This window comes from Equus caballus, chromosome 2, assembly GCF_041296265.1.
Source record: "Equus caballus isolate H_3958 breed thoroughbred chromosome 2, TB-T2T, whole genome shotgun sequence".
NCBI lineage: Eukaryota > Metazoa > Chordata > Mammalia > Perissodactyla > Equidae > Equus > Equus caballus.
Window position 1 is genome coordinate 121450449 of NC_091685.1, and position 15220 is coordinate 121465668.

The window sequence follows — 15220 nt, forward strand, 5'->3', positions numbered from 1 at the left end:
GGATATAAGTATATACGTATATATACACACATACATATGTATCATGCATAGATATATGTGTCATGTAATTTTACATGATATACATATCATTTATTTTTTTAACCATGTACTTTTCTAATATATATCCTGTATTTTTTTCAATATATACGTATTTTGTTTTAATTACTCAAAGTCTACAGTTTACCTTAGGATTCACTCTTGGTGTTGGATGTTCTACGGGCTTTGACAAATGTATAATGACATATGTCCACCATTGTGGTGTCATATAGAATAGTTTTCACTGCCCTCAAAGTCCCCTGTGCTCCACTTATTCATCCTTCCCTCCCCTTAACCCCCTGGTAACCACTGATTTTTTTTTTTACTGTCTCCATGGTTTTGCCTTTTCTGAACATCATATAGTTGTTGGAATCATACCGTATGTAGCCTTTTCAGATTGGCTTCTTTCACTTAATAATACTCATTTTAGGTTCCTCCATGTTGTTTCATTGCTTGATAGCTCATTTCTTTTTAGCATTGAATAATATTCCACTATCCATTCACCTACTGAAAAACATCCTGGCTGCTTTCAGCTTTTGGCAATATGAATAAAGCTGCTATAAACATTTGCGTGCAAGTTTTTGTGTGGACATAAGTTTCAACTCCTTTGAGTAAATATCAAGGAGCACAATTGCTAGATCACATGGTAAAAGTATGTTTAGTTTTGTAAGAAACTGGTAAACTTTCTTCCAAAGTGGCTGCCCCATTTTGCATTCCCACCAGCAATAAATGAGATTCCTGTTGTTTCTTCTCCCACATTCTCATCAGCATTTGGTATTATCAGGTTTTTCAGAAAAATTTTGCCATTCTATAGGTGCCTAGTGATCCAACACAAGATTTAAATAACATTTCATATTTCCTGCCTATTAAAAAAAATCTTTAGAAAATATGGATAAGCAAAAAAATAAAATAAATCACCAATAATCCTATTACCTAAAGATAATTACTTTTAATATTTAGACATGCATCCTTCCAATCTTTTTTCTCTGTATACATGAATGCATTTTTTCTTTTTGCTCTTCTAAAGATTTATGCAGATTGATTAAGCTAGGAACAAACTCAATGGCCCATTTTTAACTCTAATGTAATAGTCTGACCTATGATCTTATTTAGGGAAATCTGGTCAAATATCATCTGATCCTTTTCAAAGAATGGTCGCACTGGTGAAACACTCCAAGAGGTACTGATTTTGAAGTCTGATACAGTCTGGAATAAGCTCAATTAATTTCATAACGTCTCACCTTTTAATCTAGAACTTCACGCATTATACCTTGTGCAATTTTAACCCTATGAAATTTCAACTCTATGAAATCCCCAGAGTTTTTCAACTTTGCTAACCTAAAGATTGGCCTTTGGGTCAATTGCAACTTGCCATGCCCAGACACCTATGTTAAGAACAACTTACCTGTCTGAAGTTCCTGAAAGTGCAATAAATCTGTATGCTTCTTTAATGGGTCAAGATGACATACTCATTTACACAAGGGAGTAGGTAAAGGGAGCAAATGCGGACTGAGAAGGAAGGAAAGGAGTCAGAGTTCAGGCCAGCAGAACTGCAAATGCGTCATGCCCAGGCTCAAAAGTACCTGCGCTCTACCTGGCAATTCTTTTGTGTCCCCAGCAAGCTCTCACCTCACTCTTCACAGTAACTGCTTCAAGCCTACTCCATACTCTCCTCTTCTCCTCCCTTCTCATTCTCAACTGACAATCTCATTCCCTATTTCAAGAGAAAATAAGAGCTTTCCTCAAACCAAATTTCCTCAGCCTCTGCCACCAGCTTGCACCCTCCTTGGACCCCACCCGCTCTTTCTTCCTGTCTTTCTATTAAAATCTGAGTGGCGACTTTTCTCATTCTAAGTCTAACTTTCCTACCCAGACCTGGATCCTGCCCCTCCTGCCTCCCTAGAGACGTCCTCCGAGCTTCCTTCTTTCTTGCTCCCCTCTGACTCCTCCTTCCCTGGCTCCCCTCCTGTCAGCATGTAAACATGATTTCCCACTTCCCTAGAAGCCACCCACCCTCAGTCCTTCACCCTACCCAGGTGTGGGTCTATCTTTTCCTTCAGAGACGAATTTTATAAATAGTTAATTCATTTATTCAGCAAATATTTGCTAAGTGTCAGCTGCCTACAAGGCTTTGCTTTAAGTGCTAGGGATTCAACAAGGAACTCAGTAGACAAAATTCCCTGCCTGTGTGGAATGTCTACTATACTGAAGAGCTGGAACTGTTTCCCCATTTCCAATTCATATCCCTACCCAATGTCGTCTGGCTTCTACCTCTACCCTCCTTTGAAAGCTGCTCTCTCCAAGGTCACTGATGATCTTGTTGTAAATCACACAGAAACTTTTTAGTTCTCATCTTAATGGATGCAAGTAATGCAGCATTTGAGATGATTGTCTACCCCTTTATTTTTATTTTATTTTATTTTTTTTAATAAAGATTAGCCCTGAGCCAACTGCTGCCAATTCTCTTCTTTTTGCTGAGGAAGACTGGCCCTGAGCTAACATCCATGCCCATCTTCCTCCAATTTATATGTGGGACGCCTACCACAGCATGGCATGCTAAGCAGTGCCATGTCCACACCTGGGATCCCAACCGGCAAACCCCGAGCCTCCGAAGCGGAAAGTGCGAACTTAATCTCTGTGCCACCAGGCCGGCCCCTACCCCTCTTTAAAATTCTGGGCCCTTCACATGACATCCACTCCTGATTATGAGCCCTTAATGGCTGCACATCCCTTTTAGGATTAAAGTTTTAAATCCCCAATAGTTGATAAGACCCTTATCGATGGCTGTCCTGCTTTCCTCTCCAGGCTCGATTCTCACCGTCTTAGCTGTAATCTTGGTCTGCCATTCTTGGTTCAACCATCCAGATCTCTCTGTGATCCACTGAAAGTGCCAAGCACCCCTTCTCCCTTCTTCTCTTGGCTCAGCTCTACTCACCCTGCAGACCTGAGTTTTGGCATCCTTTTCTCTGGGAGCCCTGAGCTCCCAACTTTAGTTAAGAGAATCTGTGGCATACTGCCATCAAAGCCTTTAATTCTTCATCTGGCAGCAATTTTCAGTATGTATTTCAGACAGTATGTTATCCTTGTTAGTTTACCTGTCTGTAACCCCCTGGAGCATATAAGACCCTTAAGAATGGAGACTAATTCTTAATCAAGATATATTTCCAGCAGCTAGCATAGTGTTTGGCAAAGAGTAGTTCCTTAACGACTATTACTTGAATTAAGAGTATATATATTGAAGACCTATTTTATGCCAGGTACTATGCTTTACAAATAGTGTATAATTTAAGCCTGGCAAAAAACCTTCAAGACAATAATGTCTAACGCAGGGAAATTGGGCCTCCAAGGAGTAAAATAATCTACTTTCAGCCAGATGGACCCCTGGCTGCCCAGCAGTCCAGTGACAAGCAACCTTAACAAGAGGAACTGCCAACTGAAAGTCAGGACATTCTACCTGGTGGAGGGAGAGAAGAGGAAGAAGCATCGGGTTCAAGGGCCTGACCTGGAAGCTGATCAACAGGAACTGGCTCAGCCAAAGACTGGGGGTGAGTGTGGAGGCTGTCCAGAGGTCAAGGGGATGGTTCTACCAAACTTTGAGCCCATTGAAATGCCAGAAATAGGTGAAGGGCAGCCATGGGTTTAAAAGAAGACAAGCGAGAATCATGCAGGCTGTTTTTATGTTGAAAATTTGTTAAAATTCTCTCAATAACATTTTACAATTTTTCCCCGAAAAGGTCGCAAAGATAGTAAGCGGTGAGGGAGGATTTGAACCCAGGTTTGTTTGCCTGTGCAGCAAAAAGAGCATTTTATATATCACTAAGCTTCAGAATGCATTAAAGAGAATTATACTAATATGCTATATTAGTACCAAATAGGGTTGCTGGAAGACCACTCACCCTGATGCCGGGTCAAAGCGCCAGAATCCAGGGCTGTGTTTTTTTTGTTGTTTGTTTGTTTTTTTAAAGATTTTATTTTTTCCTTTTTCTCCCCAAAGCGCCCTGGTACATAGTTGTATATTCTTTGTTGTGGGTCCTTCTAGTTGTGGCATGTGGGACGCTGCCTCAGCGTGGTCTGATGAGCAGTGCCATGTCCGCGCCCAGGATTCGAACCGACGAAACACTGGGCCGCCTGCAGCGGAGTGCGTGAACTTAACCACTCGGCCACGGGGCCAGCCCCCAGGGCTGTGTTTTTTAAATCCCCTTCTCCCCATGGGAGTTCCGTGAGGAGGAAGTTCTGACATGCTTACATTTGCCGGCTTAACCTTTCCCCTGACTAATTGTACAAAGGCATTCAAGTCTTGACGTGATTGTAGTGTTGGAATGGGAAGAAGCTAAAGGATGGCTGGCCAGAACACAAAATACCCATGAGCACCCCTCTTCTAGCGGGAGACCCCTGAAAGAAACACAGGCGGTTCATCTTCTCCTAGTAGGACACCACTTGGTCTTAAATATGCAAACCTCATAATAGTATGTATCTCTCAATACAACATGTTTTGGCCAGTATTTATATAGGCAAAATGTATATAAATGTCCTCAAAACTCAATACATTTTAAACAAAGCAATGCCCATAAAAAGTCTCAATTATTTTCCCAATTGGCAAAATACAAGGATCATGAAAAGAGCCCCAACTGTCAGCAAAGTGATTCCGCCACTCTGGTGGCTCCAGGAGAGGTTATATTAAATGCACACAAAGCAAAGCCGTTACCATCCATATCAATTTTTTTGGTGAGCAGGAAACGATATTTTAAACATTTTCCATCATCATATGACAGTTTATTTAGTATATAGTCAGGCATCGCTTAACGGTCTGAGAAGTGTGTCGTTAGGTGAGTATGTCATTGTGCGAACATCATAGAGTGTACTGGCACAAACCTAGATGGCATAGCCTACTACACACCTAGGCTCTATGGTACTCATCTTATGGGACCACCATTGTATATGCAGTGTCGTTGACCAAAACATCATTATGTTGCACAAGACTGCTTATAGTATTTTGGTGTGTTTAACTACATTTTTAAAAAATGGCTCAAAGTTTGGGGTTAATATGCAGCACAATATAATTTTTATAATTTAAAATATTATGAAATGTTTCTGTTAATGTTCTTGCACCATAAAGTCTGTTTCTCAGAAATGAATTGCTGGAATTAAGCAGGAAATACCTATCTATGCAGAGAAAGTAAAATCAGAAACAGAACTAAACTAGCACTGCTGCCTAGACAGAAGGGTCCTTCTCACGTGGGCCCTCCTCTGACCTCACCCCGCTGCGTGGGTAAGGAACAAGAGACTTGTCCCTGGAGCTTGGAGCTCCTTCTAGACCACACTCTGAGTTCCTGGAATCTTGGAATTCCCTTCAGGCAGGAAGAAGAGCAGAGGGCAAAAAGAGGTTTTGTCAGCAGAATCAGCCCTCTCTGAATGAGCTTTCCAGGAACAACCCCTCATCACTTCTGCTTCCATCTCATTTGCTAGAACTGGATCAGATGACACCCGTACTTGTAAGAGAGGCTGGAAATAAGCTGAGAGCATCACCACCACCAAAAAAAGGTGGAAGGGGGCTTCTACATTCAAGGAAGAAAGGGAAATTGGATTTAGTTAGGCAAATGGAAGCTTCTGCCACAGATGGGGTTATTTAGGGGAAGAAATGCAATCTTCTCCCAAGCCAACATTCACTTGTTTTGTTTTTTAGCCTGTGAATCTAACAAGCTCAATAGCAATTCAGTGGTCAATTAGCAGAGGAGAATATCAGAATATCTTGCCTATGTAGGGGAAGAAGACATTTCCTCTGCCTGCTCTGGGTCTTTCTGGCTGAAGAACGAATTAAATTCACATGAAACAGAATAACAGGAAAAAATTAAACGAAGCTTTATGACATGTATACATGGGAGAGGCTCAGGCAAACTGACCAACTCACCAAAATGGTGGAAGCTCTCCCCTTAAATACTATCCTCAGGTAAAGACAAAGGAGGATGTTGGGGCTGGGGGGAGTCAATCATGGGAGGTTACCAAAAAGTACAGTAAACTGGGGTAAGGTTACTATGCAGATTTAAGTCCTTGCCTTTGGCATTGGTAAAGAGTTTCTAGAGATAAGGTCATCTCTCCTTCTTCCTGGTACAGAGAGGGAGAGACCTTTACAGTTGGGGATTTCCCTTACAAATGTAAATGTCTCTTAACAAAGGGTAAGTAAATTCTACTTTTCAGAGTTTCTTTCCTGTCTGCAGTTTTTAAAAGTAACTGGCCCAAAATAATCCTCATGCCAAAGAGACATATCTTGGGGTGGCCAATTCCAGTCCCCCAACCCTATCTCTTTGATGAGAAATTGTCGGTTCTCCCAGGTAAGAGAGGGAGTTCTGTCCTTCCTTACCTTGTGAATACTTCTACATTCTGTTGACGAAAATATCCATAAGCAATCTACAAATGAAAATTTGGGAGAGTTTATTCTGAGCTAAAATGCGAGGACCATGGCCCGGGGCCTTTCTTCCCAAAGGAAGAAAGGGCACCAAAGAAGTGAGGTATATAGAGTGGTTATATACCCCCAAACAGGATCTTTCACATAGGATTGAAACGTCTCTTTTACAATAGTCGACAGACTGCTCTGTCGGCACAGCGATTGATGAAACAGCAGGTAGGTCTCCTGCCTAGGTGGACACAGCAGAGCGGCAGGTCTGTTGTCTTGAGCTCGGTGGTCACAGGTGAGCTCAGCAATCAGTTCCTAGCCTAAGGAAAGATGCTTATCCTTAAGGAAATGCCAATGTGGGGGGAAGTTGCACCTCTATCTTAAGGCCATTTGTTCTTGCCATAGTAAATGTTTAAAGCAGATATACAACGTGTGCTCAATGGCCACAGTCAGACCTTTTTGGGAAAAAAAACAAAGTCAGGCCAAATTAGGTTTACACCAAATGGCTTCCTCATATATTCCAATATGTCCTATTGCTTGCCATTTCTATTTGTCAATTCTTACTCAAGAAACATCTGAAATAACCCAGAATGGGCTATTAATTCAATCTTACAATCATACTATAAACAACTGACTCTACATGTTGCATTGACATCCCAAATTATGCCTGACAGCCTTTGGTTCGAGATGGCAGAGAACAAGAAGGGAGTTGTCAGTAGATGTGAGAAATCACCAAATTTCTAGACGCTGGAAAGAAGATGAAGGTAACAGTCTTGCAGAGAAAAAGGAAGAGATTTCAACAAGACAGAACTCCTCAGAGTTCTTAGGCTCTGAACGAACGTACTTGAAGTGGCCTGGAGTAATGCAAAAGCAGTCCCAAAGCGGGAGGTGTCAGCACAATTCTGCCCATGGAGAAGCTGCCCAGTCAGTGACCCACAGCCTGCCCTGCCCACCTGCTCACATCCCTCCCTGCTCACATGCGCCCCAGCATTTTACCAACAGGATAACAGAAAAACCAACATTAAGGGTGTTTTAAAAAATAATTGTACCAATTTCCTGGGGAGAATTAGGGCTTCTAGGATTGGAAGAGGGCCACAAAGTAAAGTCCTCCCCATTCTGGTATTTGGACCTCCCCTGCCCCAGATTAAAGTCTGCACCTGCAAAAAGTAAAGTCTGCCTAACCAAATATGCTGTCCATATCTGCCTACATACACCACGGCAGAGAAAACTCACACTGGCTACTCAGAAAAAAAACAATCAAGCTGTCCAACCAAACCCACCAGAAGGGTCGCTTGACATGGATCACATGAGAACGTAAGCCCAAAATGCCAACACAGACAGCAGTGTGAAATCCCTGAAGTGGGCCACTACCCTGTGAGATCAAGACCGTGAAACTCCTACTAACAAGTCTATACTTGTTCCAGAAATAAGTTCATGTTCCCACTCCCCCATAGATCTCTTTTTCAATTTTACGCAGAGAACTTAAAGTCCCACAATAGGTGAAAAATGTTTCCCTTCTCCAAATTCTCATTCTTCTCTGACCAGTAGGAGGGGTCACACTCAAGCACCTGGGTTGAGTCTTTCACCTTCTTCAACAGCTTGCACCAACTTGTCTGTCTCTCTTTAGTGGGTCATATTGGGGTAGTACCAACTTCAGCACATGCAGAGTTGAATCGCTGCAATCCCAGTTGACAAATAGAAATGGCAAGCAATAGGATATATTGGAGTATACAAGGATGCCATTTGGTGTAAACCTAATTCGGCCTGACTTTGTTTTTTCCAAAAGGGCCTGACTGTGGCCATTGAGCATGCATTGTATATCTGCTTAGACATTTCCTATGACAAGAACAAAGGCCCTTGAGATAAAGGTGCAACTTCCCCAACATTGGCATTTCCTTAGGGTTAAGCATCTTTCCTTAGGCTAGGAACTGATTGCTGCACTCACCTTTGACCACCCAGCTCACCTGTGATCACCAGGTTCGAGACAACAGACTGCCACCCTGCTGCGTTCACCGAGACAGCAGACCTACCTGCTGTTTCATCAATCGCTGTGCCGACAGAGCAGTCTCTCGACTATTGTAAAAGGGACATTTCAATCCTATGTGAAACATCCTCTCTGGGGGTATATAACCACTCTGTGGACCCCACTTCTTTGGTGCCCTTTCTTCCTTCGGGAAGAAAGGCCCTGGGCCATGGTCCTCAGATTTCAGCTCAGAATAAACTCTCCCAAATTTTCATTTATAGATTAGTTATGGATTATTTTCGTCGACACAGTGGTCTCATGAGTCCCATTTTTATAAATGTCCACAGGACCAGCTGAGTTTAGAAAACTTTGTGGAAATCTCCAGAACAAAATGCAGGAGCTATCATGTTTAAACCTCAGCAACCACCCACTGCCAATAGCATTGCTTAAGCCGAAGTACATATCACAACGTACACTACACCCTAAACCCATGTCATTGTTGCCAGCCATAGGCTCTAGCAGAGATGGTATTATTAAGTGGAAGAACGTAGACTCTGGAAAACAGTAAAAGCATTCTTCTATTGATAAATTAGGATGGACTATGGGAAAAAATATAATTTCCTCAGCCTAGGGCAGCCCAAGGCATAAGAGCAAAAGCAGGTCAAATCACCCACTTTGGCCCTTATTCCCTAAGCACCTGAATCTCAGACTTTTCCAATACAGAGGGAAAAGCTCATCCAATAGAAAGCGGCAGCAGGGGAGAGCTGAGAGACAGAAGAGGAAAGCTGGGATTTTCCCATAATGCCCAGAGACTCATCCCTTACTCCTCAGGCCGGGACACCAGTCGGGGCCGGCTTACTTCACCAGCTCTCAGAAGAGAATGCCCAGAGAATGCCAAAGAGCCCGCCAAACAGGTGATAGAAGTCAAAGCAGTGGGTACCTGGGGGAGCAGGTACTGATTGGGAAGGGGCACCAGGAACCTTCCAGAGTCATGGAAATAGTTTACGTTTTGATATGGGCATACATAGGCAAAAAAATTCTTCAAACTGTTCACTTAAGATTTGTCTATTTCACTGCATATAATTTATGCCTTAATAAAAGTATTCCAAAAAAAAAGATGCACAGCCAAAGTGCTTCCAAGAGGAAGAATCCTTACGTCCCAATCCCGAGCGTCACAACTTGGGTCCCAGGGAGTGCATCCCAAAGTCATCACCCCTCTGTGCACTGTGACTTTAAATCCCTTTGTTGAAAACAGCTCCACTCCAGGACACCTGGCCAAATAAAGGCAAGTCCAGAGGGCTGTTCTAGCCCTTAAGTAACCTCCCCTGAAGGTGCAGTTTCACAACTGCAGTTCAATGCACCTGACCCAGAGATAATTCGCAGGGAGGTGCCAAGTGAGTTTCTTTTTGAAAGAGTCCCCAGAATATTCAAATTGGGGAAATATGTCTTTGAAGGCATTAGGACTAACAAAAAGAGCACCGGGAAACAACTTTATTGGATGTTTTTAAATCTCCCCGCGTTTCTCTACCCCCACTCCAGTGTCCCTTCTCCAGCTCCCCCTTTGCCTCCTCACGCACAAACCACCACCGCGTTTCTCTACCCCCACTCCAGTGTCCCTTCTCCAGCTCCCCCTTTGCCTCCTCACGCACAAACCACCACCACCGTCCAGACAATTGGATGGTTCTGTCTCCTTGACAAGGGAAAGGAATGTGTCAGCAGATGACAAGATTCAGAGGAACTCATTCCCAGATGTGGGATTTTAAAGCTTAGGCCATTCGGAGGTCAAACAGGTGCCATGACTCGTACAACATAAACACAAAAATACAGGATAAGTAGGAGCAAGGTGTTCCGGCCTTGCCCCACTCCCTGTCAATCTCCCACCCCGAGACCCGAGACCCGAAAGGAGTCCTCATTCCCCTGTGGCGGAAACAGAGAAGTGATAACAGAGCGCTAAGTGGGTCCCAGAAAGCGGGAGCTGGCCCCTTTCTTGAGCTGCGTTCTGGGAAGGATTCAAGACCCCCATATAGGCTGGTGATCTCTGAAAAGGAAACCTAGTCCCATTGCTCAGGCAGAGCCTGGGAAAATGGCTCTGAGGAGAAAAGCCTAGGCAGTTGGCACTAGGGACAATGTCATAGGCTTCTCAGGGCCCCAGCACAGCCTGAGAGCAGGATGATTTCCATGTCCCCCCGGAGAAGCACAGAGAGAGTGAGGAAAATGAAGGTCCTGTGAAGTCTGAGATGCAGAACATCTAGGCAATTATGTGAACTTTCATCTAAGGACCAGATAGGATGATAGCTGTTCCAATGGATGCCAATGTCAACAGATGACATCAAGGACCACATTGACTCTCTGCTTTCCCTTCAACAACCCAGCCACGTCACTGCTAGCCCAAAGGGTACTTTCATGCAACTTAGGAAAAAACACCTGCAAAGTGTGTGCTGCTTAGGGCATGGAGCGCAGGTTTGATTTCAGCCTCCTCGACTCTCCACTCTACCCCCACCCCCAACCATGGCATTTGAAAAATAGGACTCAGATGGCCTAAGGCTTAAACGTGAGCCATGTTACTCACCTCCAAATCTGGCTGAATAGTTAAGACTAGTCCACCTCAGGAAATTTATCTAAAATCTCAAGTAAAATAAACCTATAGCATAATAAGATAGGGATGTTAAAAAAACAAAATTATAACTAAGAAAACTGGACAATGTCCACCAAATATAAGAAAATTTCCCTTATTGTAATATTTGTTTTGGTTCTTAGTTTGTTATAAAATTCTATCTCACACCATAATTACTTTTTTTGTCTGATTTTTTTTCCAGCTTCATTGACATATAATTGACATAGTGCGCAAGTTTAAGGTATACAATGAGATGATTTGTTACATGTATATACTGTAAAATGATGACCATAATAAGGTTAGTTAACACATCCATCCTCTCACGTAATTATCATTTTTATTTGTGCGGAGAACATTTAAGATCTCTCTCAGCAACTTTCAAGTATATCATATAGTATTGATGACTATAGTTAGCATGCTGTATATTAGGTCCTCAGAACTTATTCATCTTGTAACTGGAAGTTTGTACCCTTAGACCACATCTCCTCATTTCTCCCAGCCCTCAGCCGCTGGTAACCACCATTCTACTATCTGTTTCTGCGAGTTCATCTCTTTTAAGAGTCCACACGTAAGTGGGATCATATAGCGTTTGTCTTTCTCTGTCTGACTTCGTTCACTTAGCATAATGCCCTCAGGGTCCATCCATGTTGTCACATATGGCAAGATTTCCTTCTTATTTGTGGCTGAATAATATTCCATTGTAAATATATATATACCACCTTTTCCTTATCCATTCATCTGTTAATTGACATTTAGATTGTTTCCACGTCTTAGCTACTGTGAATAATTCTGCAATAAACATGAGAGTGGCAGATATCTCTTCAAGACAGTGATTTCATTTCCTTCTGCTATATAACCAGATGTGGTGTTGCTGGATTATATGGTAGATCTATTTTTAATTTTTTGAGGAAACTCCATACTGTTTTCCGTGGTGGCTGTACCAAATTACATTCCCACCAACAGAGAACAAGGGTTCCCTTTTCTCCACATCCTTGTCAACACTTTTTCTCTCTTATTTTCTTGATAATATACACCCTAAAAGGTGTGAAGTGATATCTCATTGTGGTTTTGATTTGCATTTCCCTAAGGATAAGTGATGTTGAGCATCTTTTCATGTGCCTGTTTGTCATTTGTATGTCTTTGAAAAAACATCTATTGAGGTTCTCTGCCCATTTTTTAATTGGATTAGTTTTTCTGCCATTGAGTTGTATGAGTTCCTTACAGATTTTGGATATTAATCCCTTATCTGATATATAGTTTGCAAATATTTTCTCTCATTTCATAAGTTGCCTCTTTACTTTATTGATTGTTTCTTTTGCTTTGTAGAAGCTTTTAGTTTGAAGTAGTGCCACTTGTTTATTATTGATTTTGTTGCTTGTGCTTTTGGTGTCATATTCAAAAATCGTTGCCATGGCCAGCCCAGTGGTGTAGTGGTTAAGTTCACATGCCCCACTTCAGTGGCCCGGGGTTTGCCAATTCCAATCCTAGGCACGGACCTACACACTGCTCATCAAGCCATGCTGTGGTGGCATTCCATGTAGAAGAACTGGAAGGACCTCAAACTAGGATATCAAACTATGTACTGGGACTTTGGGGAGAAAAAAGACCAGGAAGATTGGCAACAGATGTGAGCTCAGGGCCAATCTTCCTCACCAAAAAAGAAAAAAATACAACATACCAAAAAAAAAAATTGTTGCCAAGACTAATGTCAAGAACTTTCTCCTTGTTTTCTTCTAGGAGTTTTATGATTTCAAGTCTTACATTTAAGTCTTTAATTCATTTAGAGTTAATTTTTGTGTGTGGTGTAAGATAGGGGTTCACTTTAATTCTGCTGCATAGGAATATTCAGTTCTCCCAACACAGTAAGTTGAAAGGGCTATCCTTTCCCCATTGAGTATTCTTGACTCCCTTGTCAAATATTAGTTGAATATACGTGCATGGGTTTATTTCTGGGCTCTTGATTCTGTTCCATTTGTCTATGCGTCTGTTTTTATGCCAGTACCATACTGTTTTGTACCATAGCTTTGTAGTATAGTTTGAAATCAACAAGAATGATGGCTCCAATTTTATCCTTCTTTCTTAAGATTACTTTGGCTATTCAAGATCTTTTGTGCTTCTGTACGAATTTTAGGATTTTTTTTCTATATCTGTGAAAAATGCCATTGGAATTTTGATAGTGCATTAAATCTATACATGGCTTTGGATAGTATGGACATTTTTAACATTAATTCTTTCAATTTATGAACTTTTGATTGGAGAATTTAGCCTAAAATTTAAAGTTTAAAGTAATTATTCATAGGTAAGGACTTACTCTTTGCATTTTGTTCACTGTTTTCTGATTGGTTTTTCAGTTCGTCCGTTGTTCTCTACCTGTCTTGCTGTCCTCCTTTGTGATTTATTTTTGTAGTGGTATGCTTTAATTCCTTTCTCTTTATCTTTTCTGTATCTGCTATAGGTTTTTCCTTTATAGTTACCATGAGGGTTACATAAAACCTCTTATAGGTATGACAGTATTTTAGACTAATAACTTACCTTCAATCACATACAAAAGATCTACACTTTTACTTCTCCTCCCACATTTTAGGCTCTTGATGCCACATGTACATCTTTTTATACTGTGCATCTGTTAACAAATTATTGTAACTATAGTTATTTTTAATATTATTGCTTTTGTAATTTTATACTAGAGATAAAGTGATTTACATGCCACCATTACAATATTAGGGTATCCTGAGTTGGACTGTAGATTCACCTTTGCCAGTGAGTTTTATACTTTGATATGTTTTCACATGCTCTCAACTTGAAGAACTCCCTTTGGTGTTTCTTGAAAGGCAGGTCTAGTGGTGATGAACACCCTTAGCTTTTGTTTGTGAGAATGTTTTTCTCTCTCCTTCATTTCTGAAAGATAGTTGTGCCCAGTAGTATTCTTGGTTGGTGGTATTTTTCTTTCAGAACTTTGAAGATGTCATCCTGCTCCCTCCTGGTCTGCAAGGTTTCTGCAGAGAAATCTGCTGATGAGGTTATGGGGATTCTCTTGGATGTGATGAGTCATTTTTCTGTTGCTGTAATCACAATTCTTTCTCTGTTGGTGACTTTTAACATTCTGATTATAATGTGTCTTGGACTAATCTTCTTTGTTTTGATCTTGCATGGAGTCCTTTGAGCTCCTTGTATATGGGTGTCCATATCTCTTCCAAGATTTGCGAAGATTTTAGCTATTCTTTCTTTAAATAAGCTTTCTCCTTTTTCTCTCTCTTCTCCTGGGACTCCCATGATGTTAACATTCACTTGATTTATGGTATCCCATAATTCATGTAGGCTTTCTTCACTCTTTTTTCGTTCCTTTTTCTTCTTGTTCCTCTAACTGGTTAATTTCAAATGATTGGTCTTCAAGTTTGTTGATTCTTTCTACTGTATGGCTGTCTGTTGTTGAAGCTCACTATTAAATTTTTCTATTCTGTCATTGTATCCTTCAGCTTCAGGGTTTCTGTTTGGTTCTTTTTTATGGTTTCTGTTTCTTAACTGAATTTCTTATGTTGTTTATGCATTGTTTTCCTGATTTCATTTAGTTGTCTGCTATATTGTTTTTCATTTCATTGAGTTTCTTTAAGATGATTGTTTTGAGGGGCCAGCCCTGTGGCCAAGTGGTTGGGTTCACGTGCTCTGCTTTGGCAGCCCAGGGTTTCACTGGTTCAAATCCTGGGTGCGGACGTAGCACCCTCATCAAGCCATGCTGAGGTGGTGTCCCATGTGCCACAACTAGAAGGATCCACAACTAAAATACGCAAATATGTATTGGGGGGCTTTGGGAAGAAGAAGGAAAAATAAATAAATAAAATCTTTTTTAAAAAAAAATTACTGTTTTGAGTTCTTTGTCAGACAAATTGTAGATCTCCATTTTTTTTGAAGTCAGTGACTGTAGCCTTTTTAGTTTCCTTCGTGGTGTCATATTTGCCTGATTCTTTGCAATCCACATAGCCTTGCATTGGTATCTGTGCATTTGAAGAGGAAAACCTCTTTCAGTCTTTACAGACTGGTTTTAGCAGCTAAAGACCTGTCAGTTGTGTTGGCTGACGGGTTTAACTCTGGAATCACAGTCATGCTGGATTAAAGCCAGTTTTAAGGCTGTGCCTGAATCTGTAGTGGGGTCCACGTTTGGCATGCTTGTTACCAGGGCTTAGGTGGGTTTGGATCCTGTCTGCTTCCTGGGTAGATG

General features: G+C 41.4%; 1 pseudogene; it reads left to right on the top strand.

The window, feature by feature from the left end:
• Positions 1 to 2289: 2289 nt before the first annotated feature.
• Positions 2290 to 3679, top strand: LOC102148355 (X antigen family member 5-like; annotated as a pseudogene).
• The last annotated feature ends 11541 nt before the right edge of the window (positions 3680 to 15220 follow it).